Here is an 18745-nt window from a genome sequence, read left to right as displayed (position 1 = left end):
CGAAATATAACATGGGAAGCTGTGTCGCTTCAAAAACAATACAACGTAGCTTTAAAAACAAGGCAGCAAGAAATTCAGAATTCAGAATGCATAAATGAAATCGCATCCAGAAGCAGAGCCATTTTCTGCCCACACACACACACACACACACACACACACACACACACACACAATATCAACAAATCTATATACTGAGAAGCCCATCAAGTTGTTTTCCTGTTACCTCGCATCTGCATCACACAAAACATTTTTCCCTGCCTAGCATTCAATGATGTAAACAGGAAAGTGTGAAAACAGCCAAAACATCTTTCCACCCGATGAGTGCAAGCGTGTGCGCACGCAGAGAGACCTAACTGAATCTAATATAGTGACGATCATACGTTCAGTTACACAACACTGAGCACGCAAAAGAGAGCATCGATTAAAACTAAAAAACTGACATTATTTTGTAGTTTGAGGAAACAACAATTAACGAAAGGAGATTCACTCCTTACATAACAAAGACAACAAAGGTTACAGCAACAATGTTTTATTATAATCACGTTTAACTGAAAGCTGCTTGCCGACAACACTCGTACTTCACACATTCACACTTCAGAAAGCGCACATTGCTTACAATAACGCACAAAGTGGCACCAGTGATCACCTCTAACTGGAATACAAAGATGAGCGTAATAAGGGGTTCATAAAACAACCACTTACGAGGTGATAAATCAGGTGAATTGCTCATCACAGCCATCATCATTAAGGTAACTGCGCTTTTTTAAAAGTGTTTATGCAATCATTCTATTCCCAAGGAAGCTCTGTCGACACTGAATGAGTTTTTTATTTATTTTTCTTCTGCTTAAGTGGAGCAAAAATATATTGAATGCCCGGCAGGGAAGACTTTCTAGAGCGCACCCACTCATGCAAACTTATTTTTTTTTCACAACCAGTCCAGTGAAATATATAAACACACACACACACACACACTCACTCACTCACTCTCTCTCTCTCTCTCTCTCTCTCTCTCTCTCTCTCTCTCTCTCTCTCTCTCTCTCTCTCTCTCTCTTCCAAACTTAATGTTTCATACAGACGCGTCCCCAGATTCAACACGGTGCAGTCCTTCTTTTGTCCCTTCGCTATGCGGCAGAAATGGGCCAAGAGAATCACATTTATCTTTTTACCTCAGAGTAGCGGCTAGCCTGTCAACATGCGTCGAAGCCTGGCAATTTGTGAGGATCTGACTTGCAGACCATCTGTATTGAAATTTTTTTTTCTTTTTTTTGCGTTCGTCTGCTCTGCATTCAACTTTCTGTTTGTAAAAGCTTCAGAGGCAGACAAACTTTCCGATTAATATAAACTTCAGTATGACCCACGCATACGATTTTCGGTCTATAATATCATTCTCTTCCGCAGCTTCTTTTTAGCACTCTGGCCACGGGCATTCCTCGGGTGCAGAAACTCCCGCCCGTATCAAAGTGGAACGCGCCGGAAATAGACAGCGTGATAAGTCCCAAGAACTGATCCGCAGCACTAAATGAATTACAAGTCTCGTTCAAATGGACCACGTCGCTCACAAGCCATCTGCAGTGAACGTTGAGCGAATTCCACGGTTCATCGCCACCTCTGAGTGTTGCCTCCTCTTACTGACCAGCCTGGCGGATTTTGCTTTTCTGAGTGACCCTAACAGACCTGGTACTATGCCTCGCCCATGCTACTGACCCACGAAACACACACACACACAAACACACACACACACACACACACACACACACACACACACACACACACACACACTAAGCCAGTCTCAATATGTAGAGTGCTGCACTGACCGATATTCTCCGCCAGGTTTCACTGTTACCTGCTCCCTGATAGCTTCCGTTTTCGAGTGCGGCTCCACTAGATTAACAAAAGATGTGCTCCTGTCATTATATTCTAATAAATGGAGGGTCTGAGGCTTTACTATTCTGATTTCCCCTGGCATTAATATTGTTTCCGTACCACCAACTTAAACGTGATTGGTAAGTGTACTAAATATATGTTAGCTCCCATTATGGAAATGTACTTCCTACTTAATGCTCTACCGCTGGAACACGCTACTTCCATCCAGTTTTAACAAATATATCGTTTAATACATAAATATCGGTGGTATCTATTCATTGCATTTTTAAAGTAATCTAGAGCAATAAGATCTTTCACTTGCTCATCTACATAACAGTGATAGTTGAAATTTAAGTACATCTACGCACTTATGAACTTACTTTATCATTAAATATATTGTTACGTTTTCTCATAGTACTTTTAAACTAATCTCCTCGCACAACAAAACCTTAGATTTTATCTCTACTTATAGATCTACAGAACATTGGCAGTGAAAAACAAAACATTATCTACGCATTCATGAATCTACTTTACCTTCTAATCTATCAATGTACCTACGCACCGATTTTACTTTCCCTCTAACACACCAGTAATGAAAATACATCTACTAAACCAATGATTAAAATATCCCCGTATACGCAAATCTACCCTACTCTCTTATCTTTCAACTTTAAATACCAATTAATCTGCACCTCTAATACACGAAGAACATGCCCGCTTCACCCACGCCTCGTTCCCTACCAGGACTCCCCGCACTCCGCCACTTCTACTTCCTGGCCGTCACTTAGAGGCGTCCCAGTGGAAAAGTCTCCCATCCAGCCCCACTAATGGCCGCCCTTCCCCCCTCCCCAGGTCTCTCCCAGGAATGGTCATATTGGCTGGCGTGAGTAAAATTAGTTGAGCTTTCTACCATGCGAATAAGGGAGCTTTTAATGGTGCTTTAATCTAATTTTAACTCTCTCTCTCTCTCTCTCTCTCTCTCTCTCTCTCTCTCTCTCTCTCTCTCTCTCTCTCTCTCTCTCTCTCTCTCTCTCTCTCTCTCATCATTTCTCATGCTCCACAATGCTACGCCATCTTTTACTCAGTCTTCCATCAATCCTTCAATCCTTGGCTCCTCTTCCCCAATCACTTTTCACATTCTGTTCTCCTTCATCTTTATCACAGTTTTTTTTATCTCCTACTGCTCACGTTCACCAGTAGTTTCTTACAATCATTTGCTCGTTTCTCGGGTCTATACTTGATCCTTCTCTTTCTCCTCTTCTTCATTGTATTTTTTTTTCTTTTTTTTTTTGGTCACCGTCTCTTTTTCTTCTGTTTTCCTTTTCTCCCCCTCCTCGCTGCTGTTTCAACCTTTAATATGAAAGTCCTAACTGTTAATAAGAAATAAGAGGTAATGTCGAAAGTTTGTTATCTGTTTTAACAATGATTACGTTCTGTTTGGCACCACTTCCACGTCAAAATCAGCACATTCAATACAAGAGTTCTACTGTCAAGAAGTTATCATATATTCAGTCACTTTACTCTTGGCAACTCTTCCAGTACAAATCTACAACTTCAATATTAGGAATTTCACTTACAGTAAGTTCAGCCCTCATAACCTTGTAAGTTTCCCACGCGAACATTCCACTCATTCATTCACCTTGATAAATTACGTTACGTTATTGTGTAGGTAAGAAAACTATGTGTGTGCAGAGAGAGAGAGAGAGAGAGAGAGAGAGAGAGAGAGAGAGAGAGAGAGAGAGAGAGAGAGAGAGAGAGAGAGAGAGAGAGAGATCCAAGACGTACCTAGAGATCACAACTTGGCACATTAGCGTTTCTTTGCGTCACAACGAACAAGACGTATTGGTAATTATACAGACCCCCGCTGTAAACAAGAAGCCTCGGAGGAACGCTAAGTTAATGTGAATATATATGCAAAGGTTCCTGAATTTTTTGTTCTTTCAGACTTTTCTTTTTTTTTCCCTTTTTTTTCTGAGGGTGGTGGTGGTGGTATAAGTTTTCGTCCCGTAAGCTCTTTTTTTTTTCCTAGAGTAGATTGGACCCCAGCGCTCTCATTAAGTTTTCCATTTGTTTGAATAAAATTGTATGAAAGTTAAAAATGTGTAGAGTACATTTGATAAAAATTTTGCCCTGAAGTGCAGCACCTAAATTGGTGGTGGTGGTGGTGGTGGTGGTGGTGGTAGTGGTGGTTGTGGCAGTTTTGGTCCTAATATCCACCTTAGAAAACCAGAGACTGACCAGTGGATGAGGAAGCAGACGGAAGAAAGAGGTGAGCGATAAAGACAAAGGCGATGAGAGCAAGGATAAGAAAAATAAAGGAGGAAGAGGAGGAGGAGGAGGAGGAGGAGGAGGAGGAGGAGGAGGAGGAAAAAGGAGAAAATGGAGAGGATAGTGACTGGGCAAAAGAGAGAAGATAAGCCATGGAGAGAGAGAGAGAGAGAGAGAGAGAGAGAGAGAGAGAGAGAGAGAGAGAGAGAGAGAGAGAGAATTTCAGGCAGGGTCAAGGTCGAAATGTCAGAAGGAAAAGCAAAAATTTATATAGAAAAAAAGGAAAGATAAAAAAGCAGAGAGTGAGACTTGCAAATTGCTTGGTGCTTGAGAAGTCTCGCGCTGAAGGTCGCAGGAATTCATTAAAAGATAAAAAAGAAAGTATTTAAAAAATTCTTATCTGTCACCAAGTGGAACAGAAAAATATATAGAGAAAAGATAAGCAATTTCATAGGAGTGTGAGTCTTAAAAAGAAAATGGAAGAGGAGTTGGAGGTGGAGGCGAAGGCGGAGGAGGAGGAAGAGCAGGAGGAGGAGGAGGAGGAGAAACATAAAAGACACGAATGCTCAGCAACAATGCTTTCTTTTTTCCTTCTCTCCTTTTAACAAAATCAACTGCCTTATGTACACGACTCCTTGCTACAAGTGCTTCGTCTCGATATGAAAGGATAGAAAGAACACTCACACTCCTCAGTAAGACGTTTCAACATTCCTTTCACGACGCAATTAAAAAAAATGGATGCAAAATTTCAAAGGGCAGACATAAAGAAGTTAAGTTTCAGAAGGGGTACTCTTTCATCTAGTCATTCATTATGTATACTCAACGCGACATGCAAAGTAAAAAAATTAGGGCTAATGAAAGAAAAGAATGAAGATGCAGCAATTCTTCATTTTTTTTCTTTATTCGTCTTCTTGAATTATTTCTCGGAGCGATTCTCAAATTAGTGAATCATTTATGCACCTACGTATTTACGCCGTCTGTGGTGTCTTCTTGCAAGAGCTGAACGTGAAGGAGTCCAGGAGGAGGAGGAGGAGAGAAGAAGAAGAAGAAGAAGAAAAAGAAGAAGAAGAAGAAGAAAAATAATGTAACAAAGATCATAACAAAAATAATAAAAGAAAACCAAGAGAACATTTAAGCAAGTGTATCTAGCAATAAACGAGAGAAGAAGAGAGGAAAGGAACACAACAAATACAGTAAAACACAGATCATTAAGAACTCCTGACGAAGAAGGGAAACATTATAACAACTACACCCAATCATATGACACCTCCCACTACAGCCGTGCGCAGCCCCTCGTCTCCTTCTGCCCGTCTCCCGCCAGCCCCCGCAGCTCTCCCGGCTCTGAGAAGCTTCCTGCCGCCCTCTCTAATGACCGCTTTCCTCTGATAACGGGACTTTGTGAAATCTCGCCGGGCCATTTCACGTCAGGCAAAGCTTTTATCAGATAAGGGAGATGCAGAGGGACGGAAGGAGGGGGTGAGAGGGAGGTGTGTGTGTGTGTGTGTGTGTGTGTGTGTGTGTGTGTGTGTGTGTGTGTGTGTGTGTGTGTGTGTGTGTGTGTGTGTGTGTGTGTGTTCAGGTCTTTAGGTTATAAAATAGCGTACGTCTAAGACGATCAAAAGACTTGCCTAAGTGTTGTTGTGGACTTACTAGACTTTCTCTCACCCTTCTTTATTTCCTCTTTCTCCTCCTTCTCTCTATTCCCTTCCCTTCTCTTCTATTCCTGTCTGTTCTTTTCATGATCTTCGCCCACGGTTTCCCTGTTATTGCCGTCTCGTATCCTCCTTTCTTTCCCCGTTTCCTCTTCTCCCCTCCTCCCCCGCCTTTAACTAGGTGTCGCCGCAGCTGGCGACATCCTGCAGCAGGACACGTAAGGAATGCAGGCTATATTTTATTACCAGTGAGTATTGGCGTCATAAAATGTCCCGTCCTTGTTCCTTTCAGAGACCTCCCTTCCTCCTCGCCTTTCTTCCTCCACCACGCACCCTACGCTTGACTTTTCTCTACTTTCTTGTTCTCATTGATTCCCTCCGCCACTGCAGTCATTTTCCTCTACCTTTGTCTTGCTTTCTTGTTTTCCCTTTTGCCTCTCTCATTCTTGATCTTGTTTCCTTTCTGCCCTTGTCTTCCCTACAAACCTTAACAGTCTCGTTCTCGCCTTACCACAATGTGCAAGGCTCCACCCTCGCACAGTCACCCTTCTTCATCTGTATATATATTCCGGCCACTTCTGCTTCCCTTTTCTCCCCTTGTCATGGGGCGTGATCTGTCTTCCCCTGAGCGCCTCACTCCTGACTGGGAATGAGTTTGGTAAGAGACCCTTTCCTCACTTTTTGGTGATTAAAACTTTTAAATTGTAGTCACATTGGAGTCACGCCCGAAAAGAAGAATTTCTGCCCTCGAGGAAATAATATCTATTCACAAAATGGCGTTAAAAAGACGGATAACTGATTGAAACATGAGCAATTCTCGATAGATTGATTTGACTATGTTTTGGCACTGCAAGAAGTTAATATCCGTAGGTACGAAAAAGGACAGACTTAATATCACATGCAATACTCAGTTTCGTGCATCAGTCGGTGGGAATTCCGTAACGATGAATATATGTGCATTACTGAGCTTTGGCGGTGATCTCAAGAGCATGACAGACTTGATCTCATAAAAAAACGAGGTGACACATGGCTCAATAAAGAGAGATCACGTGGGAGGACTTGAGTAAGAGAGGGAAACTACAAAAGGAAGCTTCATGCACACTCGAGTATTAGCCGGTGTTACATTACCAAACGTGCGGCAGGTCACATAAACATGGCAAACACAGATACACTGCAACTACATGACCACCGGATGAGGCAGTTTGGCACACATTCTCGTGGTCTCGTTACGACAAAACATAACACGGTCAGTATTCCTGTAACATGTCCACCCTGTTCAGCGTCCCCCATTAGTGTAAGTCCACTGCTCTACTGACAGACTCCAAACGAAACAATTACCGGCGGATCATAAGCAGGTCAAAGTACGTACAGCCGAGGGAAAAGACGAAACCCTGTGGAAGTGGAGAGCATATAATTACTTGACTACTGAGAATGACTGTACGTACGCTGCACTTAACATTTTTTTTTTCCTTCACTTCCTCTCAAACCTTTAATCCCCTAAACAGAAATACACATTCCTACTCCTCCTCCTCCTCCTCTTCGTCCTCGTCCTCCTCTCAAACCCTTACTACTTTAGCCAGAAAAGCCCTTCTCCTCCTCCTCCTCCTCCTCCTCCTCCTCCTCCTCCTCCTCCTCTTCCTCCTTCTCCTCGTCCTCCTCCTCCTCTTCCTCCTCCTCCTCTCCCTTTTGTTCTGTTTTTGTTCTTTGTCCTTCCCCGCCTCCTACTCCTCTTCCTCTTTATCCTGTTCCTCCTTTTTTTCTTTCTCTTCTACCTCCTCCATCTCCCACCACCACCACCACCACCACCACCACCACCACCTCCTCCTCCTCCTCCTCCTCCTCCTCGGATTCTACGAACTAACCACCAAGCATTTACCTCCCACGTGCCTTCCTTTACTGTGCTATATTGAATTTCAAGGTGCTGATAAAGGCTAACCTCCGTGTTAAATTTACTCTCGCGAAGCAATTAAATATTTTATTAGGCAAGGGCACTCATTCACTCATTCAGATACACACACACACACACACACACACACACACACACACACACACACACACACACACACACACACAGAGAGAGAGAGTCACGGAGAAAAAAATGACGTTCCCTAATTTAATAAAAGTCTAGTAAAAGAATTTGTCAAGGTAAATATAACAGAGAAAACATAAAACTTTTGCACTTCAGAGGAAAAAAAAGAAAAGAATACTGAATAAAAAAAAAGTGTTATTGCACAAAGGAATCCTGTGAAAAATTCTAGACAGGAAAACATGAATATAAAAAGAGAAATCAGAAGTAAATGGGATACGAAAAAGATCCGGAAAAGTTCAGATTGATGAATATTCTACGCAAGAGAAAGAGATAGAGATAGAGAGAGAGAGAGAGAGAGAGAGAGAGAGAGAGAGAGAGAGAGAGAGAGAGAGAAACCTCACCATCAAAGGAAAATAAAAGTGCCTCTCAACCATCGTGCACATGCCTCCCCTTCCTTCTCGGACCGACCTTACCCAAACTAATACTAACAAACAAACAATTAAACAAGCAAAAGACAAACAAACACACCGATGGAACACAAACATTCTAATTGGGTTAACGAAGAGGGAGCAAATAAAACATGACACACTCCAGAAAAAAACACCAAATACCAATTGGTAAGAAAAAAAAAACTGACAAATAAGATAGTAAGTTGTTTACAATCCATAATACTTTCAAAACTTGGTCATTCTGTCCTTCATAAGCATTTGGGAATTAAAGTAAGGAGATCTGTAAAGGGCGTGAAAAAAAAAACTCGTCATAAAAAAAACACATAAATAGAACAGCAGGTTGTTTACAGTCAATCTCGTTTTAAACTTAGTAATTTTCTCCTTCGCAAACAACAGTTGGGAATTAAAGGAAGGGAAATCTCTTAAGGGCGCGATCTTGGTAGCCAGCGTGCCCCACAAGGACAGCGAACGGCTGCTAACTTTTCCGGGACAGAGTTCGAAGTCGAAGCTAACTCAGAGGAGAATGAGTCGATTTACCTTAATTGGATTCCCAGCGAGGACTTAGGTGGAGGTGAAGGCGGCGGCAAGGGAACGGAAAGGGAGCCTGCCCCACTCTGCCCCCCTCTGCCTCACGCTTCCTCGACCTTCTCGGCACCAACCCAAACTTTCTTCCCCCGCATGCTTACAGTCCACGCATTCCTCTGCACCAGATGTACGTTACGTGTGGTTCCTGGTGCTCTTTATCCGCCTACGGCCTCCAGGATCGCGTACTGGTCACGAGATGCAAAGCTATACCCTCCATGGTAGTTTGTACCTCATAATAGTCAATCTACGGGTAAGGTTGAGGAGTTTCACACACTACACGCCCTATATTCTTGCTCCAGGAAAGGAACAGATCTCCCATCAATGAAAATCTTTAGGAACAAGAGCTGGGTATGAACTCCATAGAGCCAACGGACAAGAGAGGGAGTTACTTTTGAGTTAGCTCGCGGTGTGTGTCTGTGTGTGTGTGTGTGTGTGTGTGTGTGTGTGTGTGTGTGTGTGTGTGTGTGTGTGTGTGTGTGTTTACTATGCAATTGCAGGGAAAGAATGTTTTCGATATGACAAACAAGTGCACACTCACACGTATTCCCCCTCCTTACGCACATAAAATTAATATACATAGTAAATCTAACAAACATTTCTTCTATTACCTATTGCCCATTTCGTCACAACCTCGCCATTCTCGTTACGTCCCTCAGTTCTACATTCTATTTCCAACCACAGCACTATCCTCCCATAAACACGTTGGGAGGATGTTTACAGCCACACATTTCAATCACATTCTTATCTTCTTTACATCCTACCTGCCACACATTTCAGTCTCATCCTTACCCTCTTTACATCTTACCTGGAGGCGTCAATAGTCGAGACCGCGTCAGATTGAACAGAAAAGAGAGTCAAGAAAGATTCAGTGTCTAAGTATTTTTCTTGGTGTATTGTTTCCCTTTGGTTGAATCCTCTGCCTTCTCTCCTGCCCATCTCGAGCCATTCAGAGACCTCCAGTGACAGATATTTATATGGAAAGTTTGTGTGGCAGTCTATCCGTTTGTCTAGCTGGCTCTCCGCTGGCTGGCTCCTTCTTTTCTCATGTTTGTCTCTGTCTCAATATATCTATCTGTGTGTGTGTGTGTGTGTGTGTGTGTGTGTGTGTGTGTGTGTGTGTGTGTGTGTGTGTGTGTGTGTGTGTGTGTGTGTGTGTGTGTGTAAGGCTCTATCGATGTTGTGTTCAAGTTAAGTGTAACCTCAGACAGTAAAAATTAAAGTAGAGAAAGAAAGAACAGAGGAAGGAGAAAGAGAAGGAGAGAGTGGAGCGGGTCATCATCCTTTTAGTCGCCTCGGCCTTTTCAGTTCGCAGGGAGGTGATAACTTATTCATCTTTCCTCTCAGATACAATATCCTGTTATACTTGATGCAGCGTGTCTTAAATATTACCTTGTGTACCTTTAAACACTCTCACAGTCCATGTACCTAAATATAACTCGACTTGGATACTTTTACATGGATTTCTTAGGGAGTTCAAGGTAAACTTATCAGAGATTCATAATTACCTGTGCTATTTTTCAGGTGCCGAAATATAAAAAGATTCAGTCAAGTTATCAGTAACGTCACCGAGTCTCGCGAATTCAGGATGCGTTCGTAACACTCATAGAATAAAAGGTGAGAGCGAAGGGATATTCCTTTTCCAGAGACAACGAAGAGAAAGTGAATTAGTTAAAAAAAAAAAAAAAGACAAGAAAAAAAACCACCGTCCAGCTCCTGATGAAAAATGCAATAAAAAGACAAGCAGTTTACCCAATTATTCCCAAAAAACGTGACTCGCGTTGTTGACTCACGGAGAACGTCCCATGCATTCTTCTACTGGCTCTCTCTCTCTCTCTCTCTCTCTCTCTCTCTCTCTCTCTCTCTCTCTCTCTCTCTCTCTCTCTCTCTCTCTCTCTCTCTCTCTCTGATGTGTATATGTGTGTGTGTGTAAGAGAGAGAGAGAGAGAGAGAGAGAGAGAGAGAGAGAGAGAGAGAGAGAGAGAGAGAGAGAGAGAGAGAGAGAGAGAGAGAGAGAGTATACTCGTATATGGTTTCATATTCCATTTCTCGAGGACGTCAAAGTCCCTATATTCTGTTTGCTTACGACACATACGTGAACGTTGAAACATTTTATATTGAAGAACCTCTCTCTCTCTCTCTCTCTCTCTCTCTCTCTCTCTCTCTCTCTCTCTCTCTCTCTCTCTCTCTCTCTCTCTCTCACACACACACACACACACACACACACACACACACACACGCGCGCGCGACAGAGAGAGAGAGAGAGAGAGAGAGAGAGAGAGAGAGAGAGAGAGAGAGAGAGAGAGAGAGAGAGAGAGAGAGAGAGAGAGAGAGATTCTTCAATATAAAATGTTTCAACGTTCACGTATGTGTCGTAAGCAAACAGAATATAGGGACTCTGTTTGACGTCCTCGAGAAATAGAATATAAAACCATATATACTCTGCTGACAAACAAGTTAGAGAGCAAATTGATTTAACTTAGCATTCACCCTGACGCTGAATACGAGACTCTTATTTATGTCAAAGGACTCTAGGGAAAGGTGAAAACCGAGAAATGATAAGGCTTCCAGTGAGGTGTTGATTAAAGAGAAAGTAAAGTTAGGAAAATTTTACAGTAAATTCACTACGCTCATTCTGTTGTACTAGGTGATAATCAAAATTGAAAAAGAAAGATAACTAGGATAAAAATTCTTGAGTGTAAATCACCTGTCCATTTATGTATTATATAGTATGTGTCAGTTTACAAGGAGGTAAAATATTTAAAATAGAAAAATTTTGACCAAATCCACTGCGGCCATTTTTACTGTAGTACACAGTGTTAGTAAAACCAGTAGAGGTAAAACTACAAGAAAACAAATAAATAAAGAAAATCAACATAAATCAACTACCTTCAACTATAGTACAGTACAACGCGATATGAAAAAAAAAAAAATAAATAAATAAATAAAAAATATATATATATATATATATATATATATATATATATATATATATATATATATATATATATATATATATATATATATATATATATATATATATATATATATATATATATATATATATATATATATAAAACATTAAAAAACACTCGCGTAATCAACATCATCAATTTTTAAGAGAACAACGGCTACAGAAACATCTAAGCTTTCAAAAATCCTTAGGAACTAAAGAAAAAAAAAATGCCACAAAAAGCCTTTCATTTCCACTTCCAATGCACCTCATAAACAGACACACACACACACACACACACACACACACACACACACACACACACATAATCATGAGTCTATCTGTCTCAACCTTCTCTAAACACACTCTTATCAGCTTCACCTCACGACGCGCCCTCGAACTTCCGTCCTTCCCACTCTCCTCCCTCGGCTAAAATACGTTTCATTCTCCTCATCCTGGCTATACATTTTCCGGCGTAGTGTTACCCTCCCGTGCCATTAGTGAGGACAAGGGCTTGCAGCACGTCCATTAGCTGTAAAAGAGAGGTGCCTAACACGACACAGCCTCCCTCTTTACTCGCACTTCCTTGCATTAAAACTCAGAACCGTGTCTCACTGAACTTTGCCTCCTATACTTTTTTTTTTTTTGTGCATTTACGCGTGGGAATTTCAGATATGTTTGGTCAAAGGTAAGAGTGAAATGCATGGGAATTAGTCGAATAGTGTGTAAAGTACTAATGGTTGGATTAATTGTGCGTCATTTCCTTCCTCTATGATTTCTGGGTCCCCGTGTTGCTTTGCTTTATGCTTTAGCCTTTTTTTCTTTTTTTTTCTTTTTTCTTGATTTTGTCTTTATATATTTATCTACTCCTCCGGTCTCTCTCTCTCTCTCTCTCTCTCTCTCTCTCTCTCTCTCTCTCTCTCTCTCTCTCTCTCTCTCTCTCTCTCTCTCTCTCTCTCTCTCTCTCTCTCTCTCTCTCTCTCTCTGTGTGTGTGTGTGTGTGTGTGTGTGTGTGTGTGTGTGTGTGTGTGTGTGTGTGTGTGTTCTTCATTGCAAATGAAGAACACACACACTTTGTTCTTCATTGCACTTTGTTCTTCATTGCAAATGAAACATAAGTAGAGAGAGAGAGAGAGAGAGAGAGAGAGAGAGAGAGAGAGAGAGAGAGAGAGAGAGAGAGAGAGAGAGAGAGAGAGAGAGAGAGAGAGAGAGAGAGAGAGAGAGACGAACGGAGAAAAGACACCTTCCATATAACTATTTCAAAGTGAATTATAAATGAAAAATAAAATACACGCACGGAAGAAAAGGAAAAGAAAAAAAAACATTTCCAACAAGTTACAAGGCAGTAGCAGTGCAATATAGATCCTGGACAAAGAGAGAGTTGGAGGGAAAAGAACAGAGCCTTCCTTTGAATACCTCCAGACTTTCATCAGAGCCTTGTGTCCATCTGTCCCTCGCCTTGCTCGGCTCTCTGGGAGGAATGCAGATTGTTTCCGTTTGATGCTTGCTTTTACTACCTTCTTTCCTCCCTCATTTCCTCCTGGTTCCGTTTCTCCGTTCGTTCCTTCCGTCTTTCCTTGCAAACCTCCATGACACACTTAAACGCCTCCATACTGATTTATCTCCTTCTCCTCCTACTCTTCTTCTTTCAATACCAAGCACTCTGCGTCCTTGGATTCAATCGCAGTTACTCAAGTTTCAACGTCTCTCTCTCTCTCTCTCTCTCTCTCTCTCTCTCTCTCTCTCTCTCTCTCTCTCTCTCTCTCTCTCTCTCTCTCTCTCTCTCTGACTGTCTCCCTGTCACCGTTGTTTTTTTATTCTATTTCTTTATCCGAACTCTTTCACGCTTATTTACTTTGTATCTTTTCCTTCTTCATCTTCTTTCCCTCTGTTTGTCTTTCTTTATCTTGCGATTCGTATCTCTCTCTCTCGATCTTTATCATTCTTTCTTCTTGAGTGTCGCATCTTTCTTCTACATTTTTATCGTCCTTATCTTATACTTCTTACGTATCTTTCTTACTTCACTTCTTTCTCTTCACTGTCTGCTTTGATGTATTTTTTTTTTACTTTTCAACTCTCTCTCTCTCTCTCTCTCTCTCTCTCTCTCTCTCTCTCTCTCTCTCTCTCTCTCTCTCTCTCTCTCTCTCTCTCTCTCTCTCTCTCTCTCTCTTCTCTAAGTTAAAGCTAATAACAAACTAGTAATACTATACAGTTAATGCGAGCCATTCCTTCCTTCCTTCTCGAACCTCTCCAAGCAACACTTTTTTTTATATATATAAACACATCAAGGAACAAACACTAACACGAATGGGAATGTCACAAGTCCTTCTCTGTTAAGTCTTCGCTGCTCCCAGTAACCCAGCCCACCACCGCCACCACCACCATCATTGATATAAATAATCCTACATGCCTCGCCCCAGCCAGCAAAGAAGAGAGCTCTACAACTGTGGTGATTTATGCCCGTCTTTTACTCCAGCCACGCCCAACTTAGCCCTTGGTGGAGGCATTAAGGAGAAAGCACAGGGATGGGAGCAGGTGGTACAAAGTGCAACGCTCTCAACTTCCGCAGTGTTATGTATTCTCTCTCTCTCTCTCTCTCTCTCTCTCTCTCTCTCTCTCTCTCTCTCTCTCTCTCTCTCTCTCTCTCTCTCTCTCTCTCTCTCTCTCTCTCTCTCTCTCTCTCTCTCTCTCTCTCTTTCAAGGTTGTGTGCCTCATGGAGAAAGATTGAGAGAGAGAGAGAGAGAGACAGACAGAGAGAGAGAGGAAGAGGAGGGCAAGGGAAAGGAATGAAAGATAACTTGCAAACTAAAAATGACCAACATAGAAAATAGATGAGGTAGAGAAAAGCAATGAATATGAATGAGTAAACATGAATTAAACACTGTAGATGAACAAAATAGACAGCCTTTTTACATCCACCCGTCCTAAGGTTCTCGAAAAAAAAAATATTAAAAACTTTACACCTTCCCCTTCCCAATGGTTCACTTCCACTTACACGGACACATTTGCAGCAATGTCTTCGCACTTATGACAAAACTTCACCCCACAGTACATTTCGCCATTCACAACTATCTCAGTAGCTCGTACATTTCCATCTCTACTGCACCGCATCGCTTTGCACTTCACCACATTCACTTTAAACTCTTTCTCTCTCTTTCTCTCTTATCTTTCACACGCTTCTAAATTCCGTAACAGTTTTACTTGGCTTTGCCCGGTATCTACGACTAAACTGGCGCCATCTATTACCAAACTTTCGATCCATATTTTCCCTCTCCCAATGGTCAACGCTGCGGTCAGTAACTATTCCTTTTCACTCCTTATGTTACTTTATCTCTTATAGGTTAACTCTTATTTCTATGGTCGTGTGCATATGCGCAGGGAAAAGAGGGAATGGGTGGTTAGTTCAGACTATCCTGAAATACAAAAAAGAAGTGTATAAAACATTGGAACTGATAATGGGGAAAGTTGTTTTGCAGTGAGAGGGTTAAGCTGTCTCGCAACGCTGCACACCACAGGCAAGCCAAACAAAGCAATGGTGTTTTCTTTCAGTTACTGTAATTAAACATTGTTTTACTGTATTTGTGATTATCAGAAAAGTTTTTTTGTAGTGAAAGAGATAAGAAACACTGTAGGTTTATTATTTATTACATGTCTGTCTTTAATACCAAACATTATTTTACTGTACTTAGAAGAAAAACTCTAAACAGTGATTTTGTCCACCAGCACATCTTTATGCTGCATTCTAAGCCACCTCTGCCACTCGTTCCTTTTGCCTTGTGTGCATCACTCCCTTCCTCTCATGACGGCTCCACAATTCTCCTAAAACTTCTGCTTTCTCCACACCGTCTCTCATTAACCCTCATCTTTCCATCCCAAACTTTCCTCTTTACTTTCTCTCTCTCTCTCTCTCTCTCTCTCTCTCTCTCTCTCTCTCTCTCTCTCTCTCTCTCTCTCTCTCTCTCTCTCTCTCTCTCTCTCTCTCTCTCTCTCTCTCTCTCTCTCTCATACTCCCCCACTCCTGAACGCATTGCCTTCATTGCCCTTTTCTTCTCGATTACACCATTTACAGTACTGCAGTATTTTTCCTCCCCAACGGTTATCTTTCCATTGCCACGAACTCTTCTACCACTGCCAAGGGTCGTCTTCTTAACCACTGGCAATTTCTCTTTTCCCTTTTTTCATGGACCAATTCTTTACTTTAATATTTTCTTAGTCTGATTTTTCTCTTTCCAGATTCTTAAAGAGGGAGGTTTCAAGATACTTCTCGTAATTTTGGATATTCTTTCTGATAATTCTTTTTTTGGTACTGTCATCTTCAGTCGACTTTTTTTTTTTTTTGTGGGGGGAGGGTTGCTTTTTTCCCTTACCCAGATCCCCTCTTACATAAAAAAAAAAAAAAGTTAAAAAACTATGGAATTGTAGTCGTATGCCAAAAAATCCAGTAGAAGGACTGTCAACTCTGTTACTATTGAGTACGTGTTGCTTTTGTACCTTCATGATATTGTACATAAAAGGCACATTCGGCAAAAGCAAAAACTTGGAAACCACGTGTTTTTGAGTTCTCTTATCACTAACTTCACTTCTGAGTCAGTGAAGTATTCAATTCATTCGTTCATTTAAGACATTCCGTAAAAGAACGAATTTGGGACACGAGCTCTGAGTTCTCTTGTCACCAATACCATTCGTCCATTATTACACTTTTTTTTGGGGGGGACTTATTTGTGTCTTTTCAGCGACAAGACGCCTCAGTTTTCACCTCGCCAGCGATCAAGAAGGGATTAGAGACCCCATACGGTGTTTCTCACAATACTCGTATTCACACAACCACTAGTCAATTGTCACACCTCTAAGCAGTTGGGTTTTGTATTAACAATCTCCATTCACACACGTATTTTTGTGGTTATCATATTACTGAGCATTTTCTTTTCTTAATCTTGTTTCATCATTAATTAGATACCTTTCACATTCATTTATCCAAGGACTTTTCATAAAATCAGAATACATACATTTACATATACTTCAATAGCAGCAGTCTCTTATTCTCATGTTTTTGTTCCTTAGTGTGATCATAATCTCCCCTCATTCCAAGAGTTTTTGTGAAAAGTGTTTAGTTTGATGATCTTAAATCTTCTCTGTTCTCTTGCTTCTTTCATTTGGAATCCCTGAATTATAAGATTCATTAACTGGAATTATCTGTTTCAATTGTCATTCACATTAGTTTACTGGCCACCTCTTGTTTTTACTATGCTTGAAAAGATTACTTCTCTCATTGAAAACTGTCTCTCTCTCTCTCTCTCTCTCTCTCTCTCTCTCTCTCTCTCTCTCTCTCTCTCTCTCTCTCTCTCTCTCTCTCTCTCTCTTTCATATAAGGCCAGCAAACATTTCTTGGCCCTAGTGAATTCTACACCAGTTTTCATTCCTCAAACTAATTTCCTATTTAAAGCTACAAGAACAAAAACAATTTCGTGTCCCAGAGTGAGATGGAGGCAGACATTAATTCTGTGTTTAGTTTTTGTTTTTCAGTGTTTCCTGTACCGGTGAAAATATGATCCGTGTCTGGGAGTCATCTGCAGCTGGCGGCAATGTTGAGGGTTAAGTTCCCCGCCTCCCACGTTACTCCCGCCGAATCAAGAACCTTTTTATCAGTAGGTATTATATTCTTGTCCAACAGTAATTCCCATATTTATTCCATAAGACAATTCAATTCGCAGCCTCGTATTCTGCATCTGAGAGCATCCCAATACTGAAGCAATTTTATTCCTGCATGGTTTCCTATAATTCACGCAATTTCCTGTCTGATTCCACGCACGGTGAAGCAGCATAATCAGATTAACATTTGGGAGCTTACGTTTCCATGACCCATCGTGCTTCACTCTCGTCTTTTGGAAGGGCACCATGTTCACGGGATAATGATTCCCAGCCCGCTACCCACCTCTCTTCAAGTCGGCTTTAACGCCCCGAGGGGAATACCAAGACAGGTAACCTTAATTTCCCACTTCACAGGACAATAAGCAGCTTCCTCTTCCCCTAAGGAAATCTCACCCCCTCTCTCTCTCAATTCACATGGGTAACTTGTGCTGTCGAATATTCTATTACTCATTTCTCAGCGTGGCTTCTCTTTCCTCGGTTTCTTGTGGGCGGTGGGGTCGCCTTCCTCTCTGGAGAACTGGACGATTTTTCTCTGCTCACATCGGTGTCGTAGCTCAGCCCACACGCGATACCAGAGCTACTGCTGCTGTGTGTTCCGGGAAGGGGAGGGAACAGCGGTGATGACAAAAGCAGAGTCACTGGAATACAAAGAAATAGCGGAACACCACTGTGGCGCGACGTGCAGGCAGTAATTAATATATATCCCACGTGAGCCGTAACTCTGTGTCACTATTATATAAACTAATGCCGGCCTCTCTTTCAGGTGCGGCAAACAGCGTGAGGTGACAACAACAACCTGGCTATCAATCACAGGTGTAGTTCATCAGAATTCTCAAGCAGCATAAGTTAGCGGCGGTGCGTGACGCCTTGCAGCCACAATGAGAAGCTTATCTAGTTGTCTCCGGGGGGCGTGTGTGAGGCTGCTAGGGATGGAAAGCCAAGGGTGTTTAACTACCTCGAGAAGCATGAACGTGTATAATTACAAGCGGCTTAACTTCGTCCTCCGCCTCCTACTGAAGTCTCTCCTCGCTAACACTCGGCGCTGATTCCCTTGCTGATGAAATAAATTATGGTTATGTTCTCCCGCGATGCAGAAAAGTGGAAGAGCTAAGAGCAGGAAATTTCACCGTTCTTATTAGCTGCCTCCCTCGCCGCCTCCCACTAAGCTTTAGGATTCAGGCTGCGTTGTTACTGAATACAAACCCGAGACTTTGGACTCTGTGACCTGCTCAGTCTTGCCTCCAGCCTTGACGCGCTGTATTATTAATTTTTATGGTGCAGTGCTTATTAACAACTTAA

Source organism: Scylla paramamosain, chromosome 8, assembly GCF_035594125.1.
Source record: "Scylla paramamosain isolate STU-SP2022 chromosome 8, ASM3559412v1, whole genome shotgun sequence".
NCBI lineage: Eukaryota > Metazoa > Arthropoda > Malacostraca > Decapoda > Portunidae > Scylla > Scylla paramamosain.
The sequence above is the reverse complement of the archived record's forward strand: the minus strand, read 5'-3'. Positions refer to the sequence as shown.